This window comes from Ailuropoda melanoleuca, chromosome 3 (genome assembly GCF_002007445.2).
Source record: "Ailuropoda melanoleuca isolate Jingjing chromosome 3, ASM200744v2, whole genome shotgun sequence".
Classification (NCBI taxonomy): domain Eukaryota; kingdom Metazoa; phylum Chordata; class Mammalia; order Carnivora; family Ursidae; genus Ailuropoda; species Ailuropoda melanoleuca.
In genome coordinates, this window is record NC_048220.1 from 31,464,465 (window position 1) to 31,478,567 (window position 14,103).

Sequence of the window (14,103 nt, forward strand, 5' to 3'; positions counted from 1 at the left end):
CTACATTCCAGCACAGCCTCACAGTGCTGGATCTAAGTAACCATCTCTGTAAACACACATGTGATCTGGCATCTGCCATGGCCCCTTCCTGGCTGGTTTTACTCATCTGTGGTCCATCTTTGCCTACAAAGCCACGAACCCCTTTGTCCTGGGTTCCAGTTCTGGCTTGGCCACTTACACTTTTGAGTCCTTGGTCACATTACTTAAGGTTTTTGAACCTGTATCTGCTTATCTTTATAATGGAGATAACACCTTGCCCCAGTGTTGGGTGAGTTAAATAAGATATTCCATATAAAGTGCTTAGCCCAATCCCTGCCAGTAAGTACTTAATGTATGCTAACCATTATCATTCTTATCATTGAACAAGCTTGTCCAAATCCTTTTTATCACTTTTATTTTCAATATAAATGAGGAAATACAAAAACAATGGTCACAGATCAAAGCTTCCTATTGCTTGGATCTTTTGGGTCACTAGATGTACTTCAGACTAATTAGATTATGTAATTTGCCCAAAGCCATGTATAAACTGGGCAACTGTCTATTTCAATCAACCATCATAAGGAGACATAGATGAAACCTAAGAGTTCCATGGAGAAATGCCATGGTATGGCGCAGGCCAGTTGTGGTACAGAGATCCATCGCCACATCTGGCTACTTAGGGAAGGGCACTCAGCAATCACCACCTGGAGACAGTGCAGTATAGTAGAAGGACATCATGGCTGTGAGACACGTGAGTTCAAATCACATCTCTATCCCCTCTAGGTCACTCTGGTCAAACAACTCCTTTGAGTTTTGAGTTTCATTTCATAATTTGTAAAATAGAGATGTTGACAACCTACCTTACAGGGTTGTTGTGAATGTCAATTAAAATAATGAGCATTTAAATGCACAGCACACTGTAAATGCTAATACATGGTAATTATTAATAGGAATCAGAGTCAATTATAATAGGCCATCTACTGAAAATACTTAAATCTTAATAATCCCTAAGAGTTTAAGAGAATCAGTCAGTGAACTGCTGTAAAACCTGATGAACACAACTTCAAATTAGTGTCATGGACTTTTTGAGCCCATTATAATTATCATTATTTAGTGATCAACATTTCCATTAGCTTCATTACTTCCAAAGCCATTTCTGATAATGCTCCAGGGGTTTTTGTTTCTTTGGTTTGTATTTTAAATTTGCAATGCATGGCATCTTCCTAATATGAATGGTATTATGACTTCTTTCAGTTTTTAAATATTTTATTTATTTATTTATTTACTTATTTATTTATCTGAGAGAGAGAGCAAGCATGTGAGTGCACGAGTTGGGGGAGGAGTAGAGGGAGAGGGACAAAGACAATCCCAAGCAGGCTCCTTACTGAGTGTGGAGCTGATGTGGGGCTCAATCTCAAGACCCTAAGATCATGACCTAAGCCAAAATCAAGAGACTGATGCTTAACCAACTGAGCCACCCAGGCGCCCCATCCTTTTAATTTTAATTCGGGTATAAAAATTCTGTTTTAGTCCTCTTCTCTACTTCAGTGTAGTCTTAGCTGATTAGAACTGAAAGTTACAAATTATATTTGTACAGTATATTCAAAATAGTCTGTTTTGAAATTACTTGGAATGAATGTTTTTTGGTTCCTCAAATGGCCAGTTCATTTCTCAGTCCACTCTCTTCTTTCTTGAGCAGCCCATTTCTAAAGCCTACAGATGTAGCCTCTCTCTCTGTCCTGGACCCTTTGTAATAATCAAGGCTTAGGACAGCATTTTACGCACCTGGAAAGATATCTGTGATAATATCACTTTCCTTCATTCAATATTCTACAAACATTTGTTGAGTGCTTACAATGTACCAATCACGGTTCTAAAGGTACACTGTAATTGGCATTTATGTCACCTGGCACTATGCTTAAGTGATTTCATAATCTCATTGATTCCACCCAACAACTTTGTGACCTGGGAGCTATTAATGTTCCTATTTTATAGAAGGGAAAACTGAGACATATAAAGGTTAAGTAATTAGTTCACTGAACTTAGCTAGTTTAGAGGCTAAGCCAAAATTTAACTCTGTCTGAATGCCAAGCCCTACTTCTTAATGATTGCACCAGCGTTTCTCAAAGTGGGGTGCTGACTTTGCCATCAGCTGCATTAGAATCCCTTAGGCTGTTCACTAAAATTACAGATTGGAGGTATGCCCTAGACCTGCTGAGTCTACATTTGCAGTTTTGACAAACTCTCTGGGGAATTTCTATGCTTTCTTACATTTGAGGGCCCCGACAAGGGTTTTTGGATAACAAATCAAAGAAACTGAGGCTGAGATAGGAAAACAGTTCTTCAAAGTGAAGGCGAACTTTCCGAAAAGCTAGTTAACGGCCCACACTGTTGAGAATCAGTTGTGAGAGATACTCTCAGTTACTCTAAAGAAGTATTGTATAATTAAAACGTACTTAAACTCTACTTCTGTACAAAGCTCTAGTCGCAAGGAATATGATTTCAAAAACACAGCTGCAGGAAGGGGAATACTATGTCATTTTCTAGAATTTCAAAAAACATGGTTCCATCCCTAAAATATCCAAATGAAGAGGTTTTGGGGGCAGCGGTGTGGTAGGAAGGGGGGTGTCTCAGACACTTGATTATTTAGCTTGGATTTGGGGGACTTGATAAAGATTAAAAGGGCACCCCGAAGACACCTTGTGCCATGACTGTTGTCAACTCATCATCAGACAGTGACTTTCCAGCATCATATAACAGCCGTGAAAAGGCTGACATTTATAAATTTCAGTAATAAGGGTGACAGGGTCCAAATTGCAAGTGTGAGTCTCCATACAATTAATTATGTCTGTAATGAAAACATCCTCCTCCAAGTGATCTATGTCATGAAAGAATTCCCTTAGTCCAGAGGAGGCCAGACTGGCTCTTGCTCAGTTCCTCAGAAACCAGCTCTGAGCCTCCGGAATGTGAGGACAGTGAGTCACCAGTGTCGGCTTTGTGTACAAAGGCTCAGCTTTCCCTTCCTGTGACCATGTCCCAGTGTGACTAAGAGCAATGTATAAATGCAAATGCCGAATTAAGACAAAGATAAAACTGCTTCAACACTGGAAAAAAAGATAGCTCTTTAAAAAAGAGAAAAGCAAAATTCAACAAGGAAAAAAGTAAACTCTATACACAAAATAATCAGTACTCTGCTATTTCATGAACTGATAGCTTTTTTTAACCAAAATATAAGTTAGTCAAAGCTTAACAAGGGGAAAACATATAACAGGCTCGTCTCCTGCATTTGTGAGCTCTTGTACTTTTTATTAGGTTCCTAAAATATCGAAGAGAATATATTTTAACTGCTTATTAAAGCCAAAGTCCCTCTGACTGTTCTTCTCATATCTGCAACGTTTTATGAGATTCTTTATTTTGAAGCCCTGTGAAGTATGAATATTTGACTGAAAACAGAACTGAGCTTTTTTTATTGCTTCTCTGCAGAATGAGAACTCTCGAAGACATGGGCCGACAGACCTTAGGCTTCATTCTCTACTTTTCTGCAAGTTGCCAGTCAGTCAAGCTTTTCATGGGATCCCTTTATACCACCTCCTTGCCGCATTCTCCACTTACTGCTCTTTCTTCCCCTTTGCTTTGCTCTTGGTAACTTACCAAATACTTTCTTCCTTCAGGGGCCATAATATTGTCACTTGGAATGGATATCTGTTGAGTGTTCTTGTCTTTCATCTCTACTCTGTGATTTGCCATTAGAACCTCTCTTTTCCATTTGGTAATCCATCCATGTGATTTTGGTAAAGCTATTAATCAAATGGAAGTGGATACATGACCCAAAGCAGTCAATCAGAACACCCACGTCTTGGACCCAAAAGCAGGTCCGGGAGCGGGTACCAATGAATGTAGGACCAACAGGACCCTAGGGAGAGAGTTTCACTCTATTTGGAATCACTAGCTACAAAGATTCATGTGGTTGCTGGGGAAATGGCTCAGCTCTTTCACTGGAAACTCTAGCTGTGAAAAGGACAAAATCAGAGTTGCTGTGACCATATTTACTGGCATGTGGACAGAGCCAAAGCTGAGAGGGGGAAACCTCCCATCATTTTAATTCTTGGATTCCATCATGCCTGGAGCCAGCCACTCATCTTAGACTTCCATGCTCTTGGAACCAACAGATTATCTCTTTAGCTGAAGTTAGTCTGAATTGAGTTTTGTTTCTTGCAAGAAAAAGAACCCAGGTACTTTTACAGCTTTCAAGAATTTTGTCATCTAATGAGGAAATATATAATTATAGTGGAAGGCACACAGTGGTATGTGTATGGGAAGTACCTGCAGACATCACTTGGGGGCATAAAACAAAGATGATTAATTCCAAATGAAGACACTGAGGAAAACTGCAATGAAGGAGTAGATAGTACTGAAGTTGAGCATTGTAGAGTAAGTAGAATTTCCAGTGGTGGATGAGAGATGAGCATGGAAGAAAATGGCATTTAGAAAGGGGAGCATGCTCAGAAAGGACAACTGTCCTTTCCAGGTGCAACCTATTCCAGGAGTGGTGAGCAGTTCCATGTTCCATGTGGCAGGACCTAGAGGGTGTAGACATACACCTGGAAAAAGTAGTCTGTTGACTACAGTCTGATTTTGGGGACCATTGGAAACCATTCTAAGAAGTAAAGCCATTATTCTATAGGCATTATTCTGCTACTGTTTCCTTAAAACAGGATTAACATGATCAAATCTGTATTTTAAGAAGAAAACCCTGGCTCCTCTGTGCCCACTCATTATTATTTCCTGGAGGATGGCCTCTCTGACCTCCCTGCTTAAATTCATTGCCTCTATTCTCTATTCCTGACACCTCAACCCACCCAAACAGAAAGTGCAAAGTCTGAGCAATGAGTTTCTGAAACAATCCTGAGATTTAATCAGAGGATAAGATTAGAGAAGGCAGCATACTCTGGCCATCAAGCTTAAGGGCACTGGCACTAACCAAATGATGTAGGCACAGCAGTTGATACGGGGGACCCTGGTGAGGCCTCACCCAGATCCCCATTACAAGCAGGTGCAAACATACCCCTGGTGATTTGATGATGATGATGTTGATAGAAATGATAAGCATTGGCTGCTAATAGCTCACCACTGCCCTTCTTCCAGAAACTTGCCTGAACCCCCACTAACCCATGACTGGCTGATGAAGAGCATAAATGCCCAGCCCCCATAGCTCAGCTCAGTTCAACCTGTGGTTTTACTCATGCTCCAGCATTCTCACAAGACCCCCTACTTCTCTCACTTCCTCAATAAATCACTTGCACAAGAAAATTCACTTCAGGCTCTGCTTGTAGGGAACGTGACCTAAGACACTTGACCTTATTTGTAAAATGGGGTTGTTGCAAGGATTAAATGTTAAAATAAGTAATATAATTAAGTAAATAATTTAATGTACTTTAATATAAGTAAAGCACATATTAACAAAATAAGTAAATGTATGTTAATATTAGTAAAACAGAACAGTCCCTAGCATACAGCAAGTGCTGAATAAGTACTTGTTTTTATTAAGGTTATAATACTAGTTCTTCAGGTACCTTATGAATCTCTGCCCCATTCTGATCCCCTTAGCGTTGCTCTAAACTAAATTTTCCCCACTCGTTTTTGTTTACAACGATGGTCCCCTCATTTGATTTCTCCTCTCTCTCTCCCTCCCTCTTTTCCTCCGTTCTACAAATATTAGAAATGCGTATATATACCAGGCACTGTTCTAGGGATGAACTAGGGCAAGTTATCTAATGGAGCCTCAGTGTACTCATTTGTAAGATAGGGACACTACAAATCTACCACATGGGACCATGTTGGAATTAAATGAGAAAGTGTTCATAAGGCACTTAGTTCATGCCTACTAAGCACTCTATAACCTTTCCCTTTTCTCCCCCCTCCCTTAGTTCATAATCATAATCATTTCTTGGCCTGAAATACATAGCAGAGACACCCAGAGGGGTGGGGGTTAGTTACTGGTCATGGGCTCCCTAGGCTCCTTTCTACGGATGTGTTAGTACTCTATTTAAAGGGCCAGTAACAGAACTTCCCTGACAATTATAACCTTGCTTTTCCCAACAAAAGCTTTATGATCCTGGCATCTATCCATGAAATGTGCATGATGCAATGAAATTCTTTGCAAGTCCTGAATTGATATGAAGTGTTATGCCATGACTTGCCATCAAGGAGTCACCTTGGGCAGCTTAGTGGTCTCCTTGATGTCAAAAGTCCATACTCCACCTTCTGCCAGCAGCCACTCACATAATGAAAGTGTGACCCATGATGAAATCCTGCATGCTGAATGCAAGCCGAGATAGCAGAGGGGGATTTGAGAATAAAGCAGAGTTTGAACCCGATTATGTAAACAGTTCTTTCACTTTCCTTGATCTTTGTGGAAAAAAGATTTTTTTCATCCTGCCTCTTTCAGTTCAAGTTCAGGGTCTCACAGTTTCCTGGGCTCCTTTTGAGGTCGGCCACAGTTGAAATGAGCAAAACGGAGAAGAAGTGGAGTTTTCTTCTGGATTCCAGCAGAATGCAGCAGAATACATTTAGCATACCACTTGGTGAATTTGCTGTGGCAGGGGCTGGCGATCAGATCCTACCCACAGTGAGAGTATGGGTGTATGTGTGCATGTGTGTGTGTGAACGCACACTGAATCACTTCTACACTTTCATTTTATTTTTGCATGTTTTTCTCCTCCAAGTTTTGTTCATTTTTTATTCTTCACTTTGGAAAATAACTGTACAGCACTTTTGCCCACTTGAGAACTTACTTTTTTTTTTTTTTTAATGTCAAATACAAGATGGTAAATGAAGTCTAAAATGCGCTGGGTTTTTTTCTTTTTTAGTCATGATTTTTCACAATGATTTGTTAAGACAGCACATTTTTCTTTTGATTTATACAATGCCATGCAAATGCAGTCTATCATCACAGTTATTATGGTCTTTCAATAGAAGGGCAACAAATGTGTTTTAACCTGAATTTCTTTCTTAATATTTGAGCTTCTGGCTTTATGTTCTTTCAGGTAATTAGTTGGCTTTGTTGAGAAAGGAATGCCTCCAACTGAACTAAAAAATAAATATTAATACAAGATGGATAGTTTGAAATGAATAAGGAATTGTCTTGAAATCGTAATAAGTTTTGAAATTTATATTCAATATGTTTACAAGATTTGTTCTAATAATCTACATTCAAGGAGATTTGAAAGAAAGATTATAATATTCATAGTAATTGTACTTTTATATATCGTCCCTTTCTTCCCAAGACCTAAAAGGGCTTCAGAAACATTGTAGCTGAATCAATAGAAGGAAGGGAGTGGGTCTCCTTTAATGTCTGACTTGAAAGGAAAAAGGTTAACAGGTTAGTACTGGGGTAACTAGAACATGAACAGTGTAGGGCCATGTGGGTGAATTGCTATTCTATCCAAACAAGGGTACAGAGAAAACAACTGTGTCACTTATAATATATTTATAGAGCATGTTTTGTGTACCTACTATGTGCATATGTCTGAGCTAGGTAGGTGCCCGGGAGGAGAAAAATCTGAATCTTGCTTGGTCTGTAAACTCAAGGGAGTTGAGGTTCTCACAGTGAGACAGAAGGGCTCTCACACATATCAGATCACAGCTGAAGGGCATGACTGGGATCCGTGAGCAAAGCTCGGTAGGAGGTCTGAATACAAAATTACCCAGCTTCCAGGCTCCATCCGTAACTGCCACATCATGATGCAAACCTACCCCAGGAATCAAGCCTATGTTCGCGTCCTACCTGCGAAGTCTGGATCTGGGAGAGCAGGTGGAGACTCCTCTCGGGGTGCACTGTTCATCCTTCCATCCCTTCATTAATTCCTTCGTCCACTTAGCCATTCTTGTGGAGGACGACGGTGAGAAATGACATGCAGGGTGTTGAACCAAACAGGAGCTGTGCCAGGAGCTGAGAACAGAGAGGTGAACCAGAGACAGTCATGGTGATTACATTCTGGTGAGGAAATGGATATTTAGCAATTATATACCTCATTAATCATACTTGTAATAAGAGCTTCAAAAAAGTACAGATTGTTAAGGGGGAACCACATCTGGCTTGGGAGAATCAGGAAAGCTTTTAATGGAAGTAAAAGTGGCTATACTGAGGCCTGTAGGGCCTAGCTGGTGAGAAAGTTGGGGTGCATAAAAGAAAAGCATTCTGAGTAGAGAGAAGGGGCAGTGAATGCCCAGAGGAGGCTGGAGAACCTAACACTGGGCACCGTGCCTGCAATATGTGGGTGAGGTGGACACGAGCCTCTCTAAGTGATAGGCTTCAGAGGAGGAAGGGTCTAGAGTGTCACTTGTGGGACTTTGAACTTGATTGTTAGAGTAATGGGAGGCTCCCGAGGGGTGTGCAGCAGGGAAATGATTTGATAATACTGGCATTTTAAATGTTCTCTTGGTAGGCGCCTGGGTGGCTCAGTTGGTTAGGCATCTGCCTTTGGCTCAGGTCATGATCCCAGGATTCAATCCCAGGAGGATTAAGTCCTGCACTGGGCTCCCTGCTCAGTGGGGAGCCTGTTTCTCCCTCTCCTTCTGCCCCTCTCCCCACTCATACTCACTCTCTCTCTCTCTCTCAAATAAATAAAATCTTTAATAAATAAATCAATAAATCAATAACTAAATAGATACTTTCTTGGGCTGCAGTGTAAAGAACAGACTGAAGAACCTGAATGAGGGAGGCAGTGGTAGCAGCACTGAGCAACACCTTCCCCTCCATTCTCCCACTTTTGGACACAGTTCCTGTGCTGCCCTCAGGCACCACTGGCCCAAGGAAGGGAAGCAGTTGTGCTGTGTCTAGCTCCTTGGACCAATTTCTGGGAGGCAAAGTCTAGGGTTACCATTACCCATATTTCCATGTACTATGTGACCCAGCCTCTAAGCTGACTTCCTCACAGATACACTGAGCAGAGAGATGGGAATATGTTTATGCATTACACACCATGATTATGATCCAAAATGTTCTTAGGTGTGGGTGCATTTGATAGTGGTTTGAGATATTGCAAAGAATTATTTATAATCTCACAGAATTTGAGAGAGGAATATAAAGCCGTCGTGTTTTACACACCCAGACTGGTCCATCAAAAGGAGAGGCAGGAAAGATGAGTTTCTATTTGAAGTATCAGACAAAATAAAAAATCATGTGGTCTTTTCTTTATCAGTCAAACCAACTGGAGGACTGCTCAAACCAAGTTTACTAGTAAAGTTCAGTGCAGTTTCCAATTTGGTTTCAAAGTGAACTTACCATTTGATTGATCAAGTTCATCAGTTTAAGTACTGTTTTGGTGCTCTGTTGATACCAGTTTTCTAATACTTCTAATGGGTCATGGGTTTTTCTTTGTTTAAACTGCCAAAGACACAATTCAAAATGGTATAGAGCAGAAGGGAAATACTGGTAAATGATTAATTGACTGGTTTGGTGACCTGTGAATGTGCTTTTGGATCATGGAATTGCATTCCATACTCTAAGGAGATTTTATAAAATTTGGAGTACATGTGTTGATAAAACTAATACCTACTGTGTACTGGCTATAGACACTGTGCTATCTACTTTATCAGGACCAACTCATTTAACCTTCACGTAAGACTTATAATGTAAATGCTTTTATTACACTAGTTTTACCAAGACAAAATGAGGCTTAGGGAGAACAATTAATTTGTTCAAGATCACAGCTAATAATTGGCAGGGTTACTATTTGGCCTCAGGTCTGCCTAAGTCCAGAGTCTGCATCTAAACTATGATCTCTGCCCTGTGCTTCTGTGAGAGATCAAATGAAATTTCACAAATCATTCCTTCCTGCTACCACGAGAAATTTTCCTCATCAGTACAACTGGGCCAATTGTAGGAAGCAACTAATCTTATTTATTTATTGCTTTTTATTATACCAGTGAATTTAATTTCTTAGGTACTGATTTTTTAAATTTATTTTTTATTTATTTATTTTTTTTTAGTTTCCACATCTGTCTTAAATTAACTAAATTATCTAAATATATTTGGCTTAGATTAGGAGTAGCATATTCTTATAACCATTATTATTTCTACACTATGAGAGAAACAGAAGAAAACTTAGGGATAGTCTTAACCAAACGCAGAGGCTTTAACAAATATTAACGTGTGTCATATTAGTTGAAGAAATGGTGAGAATTTAGAATTCTGGAGAAATATGTCAGTTTAGCTGACGATCTTAAAAGCTCAAATTGCCACTAACATTTTTTTAATATATTATTATTTTATCCCAAATGTTTCTGTTATGCCTGAAAAAATATTTGACAGGAACAACAACAAAAAAAAGAGGAAGTGGATTGACAAGATCCCTGAACACAAGTGAGCAAAGCTGAGGAGCATGTTGAAAAAAACATTGAGTTTGGGGGCAATTTAGGTCCTAGATAATAAAGTCTCAGCTAGATATTGGGCAAGTTTCTGATACTCTCTGAGCTTTACTTTCTTCATGCATAAAATGGGAAAATTTAACAGGACTCATAGTGAAGATTTACTGGGAAAGCAATAACATTATTGCTATTTGGCAATGTGTTTTTGGTTTTGGTTTTGTTTTTTGTTTTTTGTTTTGTTTTGTTTTTTTGAGAGAGAGGTGGGGAAGGACCAGAAGGAGAGGGAGAGTGAGAATCTCAAGCGACTCTGATGCAGGGCTTGATGCAGGGTCATGACCTGAGCTGAAATCAAGAGTTGGACGCTTAACCACGAGAGCCACCCAGGCTCCCTGGTGATGTTTTTTTTTTTTTTTTTTTTTTTTTTTTTTTTGCTGTGCCAGTCATTGTTTAAGTCCATTGTAAAACAAAACAAAACAAAAACCATAAAGCATCTTTGCCCCCAGTTTATAGATGGGTGAACTGAGGCTTAGAGAACTGTTATTTGTCTAAGGTCATGGAGCTATTGAGGGAAAGAGCTGTTGTTCCCCTGCATCTGCTGTGACTACAAAGGTCAGGCTCTTCCACACCGTGAGATGAACTGCTTCAGTGTCACAGTAAGAGCTATCATGTATGTGGTTGGTATGTGGCCTGTGCTGAGTGCTCTGTGCACATTATTTCCTTCAACAACAGTGTGACAAGATGGACACTACCATCTCCATTTCACTGAAAAATCAATTTTGAAGCTAGGACTCTTAAGTCATTTGTCCAAGGTCAAGATGGTAGGCGATGGGTCTGAGCTCCGAGTGCAGATCAGTCTGATTTTAGAGCTGTGCCATTCTGTCTTCCACAACCTGTGTAATGCGAAAGGTCAGAGTTGCCATATGTAGGTAGTATTGGTAGTTTTATCGAAATTCTTTAGTTATCTCATCAACTGTCTAACTCCACAAAGTGGCTTAGTAATGGGGGCGCCTGGGTGGCACAATGGTTAAGGGTCTGCCTTCGGCTCAGGGCGTGATCCCGGCGTTATGGGATCGAGCCCCACATCAGGCTCCTCCGCTATGAGCCTGCTTCTTCCTCTCCCACTCCCCCTGCTTGAGTTCCCTCTTGCTGGCTGTCTCTATCTCTGTCAAATAAATAAATAAAATCTTAAAAAAAAAAAAAGTGGCTTAGCAATGTCCCAGTAGAACTGCCAGGGTAAGGAAACTCTTCTGGTTCTCCTGGACCAGAGGAAGTCTACTTCATCTTTCAGTCTCTAATCCCAAAGGCTGTCCTTTAATAACTGTTAACCGTAGCCCATCCTTAGGATTAGAATATCTGAATTTAAAAAGGAGCATACAATGCTGAAAAATCTGGTCAACATCTAGTGTTCACAAATCAGTGTCAGTCAGTGTCAGGGAATGAGTGTCAATCATTTATATACTGTATGATGCCAGGACCTTTTGGTGAAACCCAAAGGGAAGGCCTGAAGAAATCTGCATGCAACATACTTATCCTCTGCTTAGGCCTCCTCCCATTGCCTACAGAGGTATTAGAAAACACTGTTTTGAATAGGATTGGTGTACTAAAGACCAGGGTATGAGTGATGCAGGAGGTATTTTGATATCTTACTTTTATATCATAAAGATCATCTAATCTGCTGGCCCATTTCATGGGCCTTTATGGGCACCAAGGCTGTAGGAAAGAAAAACTCCACACTATGTCTTAGGGAGGGGTAATTGTCCTTACCAGGAACTAGGAAGTGGAAAATGTGTTGGACTAAGGGAGTAGAGACATGGGTTTTGGTTCCAATCTGTCTCTAACCTGCTCTGGGACACGAGACAAATCACTTCTCCTCCTTGGGCCTCCGTTTTGCCAATGGCAAAATGAAGTGATGACCCAGATGACTTCTAAAGTTATTGCAGAACTAACAAAACATTTGAATGTGCTCTGTTCTTCTGTAGAGGCTTGTCCTGTCACTCATAGGGGGTTGGGGCCTTGCAGTAAGTTAACAGGGAAAATGTGCACATAGCCTAAATCTCCTAGTTTTTCCCTCCTGCCCAAGGGTACCATCAGTTACTGTCAGCACCAATATTGATGCAAGTGTGTCTCTGCCTGAAGCTCTCCGACGCATGGGCATCCTGCTTTAAAAGCAAAGTATATTTATCTAAATTCAAGTTTATCAGAAATTAGGCTTAGCCTCATTTTTACATAAGAGTTATGGCTCTGTTGTGACAAGCAGCAACTGCAAATAGAAAGTGAATTAAAAAGAGAATTGAGGGGCACCTGGGTGGCTCAGTTGTTAAGCGTCTGCCTTCAGCTCAGGGTGTGATCCCACCGTTCTGGGATTGAGCCCCACATCAGGCTCCTCCGCTGGGAGCCTGCTTCTTCCTCTCCCACTCCCCCTACTTGTGTTCCCTCTCTCGCTGCCTGTCTCTCTCTCTCTCTGTCAAATAAATAAATAAAATCTTTAAGAAAAAAAAAAAGAGAATTGAACTAGGAATGAGAGGTAAAATAAGAGAAGTTATTTTGTATTATCTCTCAAATAAAACTGATATATTAGAGGTGATATAACACAAGCTAATTTAAAATATTACCCTGAAAGAATGGGGAGAGACTGTGTGGAAAATCAAAAGCAGAAAAAGTTCTTTGACATACCTTGGTTCATACTAATTCAGTTTTGAGTGAATGAAACAAAAGCCATTCAACAATTTTTAAAGAAATATTAAAATTGGTTTCATCTATCTTTTTCAGAACTCAAAAAATTATAAGCACTGTCTTTTTGACAAATTATTTCCTAAAATGATCATTTTGATTATTAATATCTAACATGTGGAGTTGCACTGCTGGTCAGGCTCTTTTGTCATCCCATAAGACCTAGAATTCCTTCTATGAATTATTTCCCATGCTTTAATTATGTCTCAAAGACTAATCTGCAGAGGGAACAGACTCCCAAAGCAAAGGCTCATTTTATTCCCCGTCTTGCCTAGCACTTGTTTCTGGGTTTTGAAAAAGTGTCATTTCAGCACAGACTATGTCTGTAGGCACTGCACGAGTGGACTTTGATTTGACCAGCCCATTTAATTGACAGCTTCTTAATAGTCACTGGGGATCACAGGCTTTGATAAATTCAGTAATGGATGGATTGGTTACTTGATGTTAAAGTTGTTCACATTTCCCTGGATGAGAACAGACCATCAATTCAACTGACTGAGACACATTTAGCAGGTCCTGCTGGGTGAGCTGTGCCTGGTTCTGCCAATATTATAAACGATTGGTAGAAAAGAATCAACATGCTGTTTTAAAAGTCTATAGACAGGGCACCTGGGTGGCTCAGTCAGTTAAGCTTCTGACTCTTGATTTCAGCTCTGGTCATGATCTCAGGGTTGTGGGATCAAGCCCTGCTTTGGGCTCCATGTCAGGCATGGAGCCCGCTTAAGATTCTCTCTCTCCCTCTTCCTCTCTCTCTAAAAAAATAAAAATAAAAAAATAAAAAGCATATAGACATTGTAATCCAAGATGTCTGACTTCTACTGACGTCAGAATGAATTATTTGGAGTTTTTAAAGATGTTAAAGTACTATGGAAACTAAATATTATTCACCATAGAAAAAAATAAAAGTTCATAAGCTAGTGAATAAGAATCTCAAGCATAAAGATTATTATTTGGAAAAGCCAAGAAGATTCGCAAGTACTTTTGTTTGGGAAATCTAAGAAGGACTAAATTAAAAATAGGTGG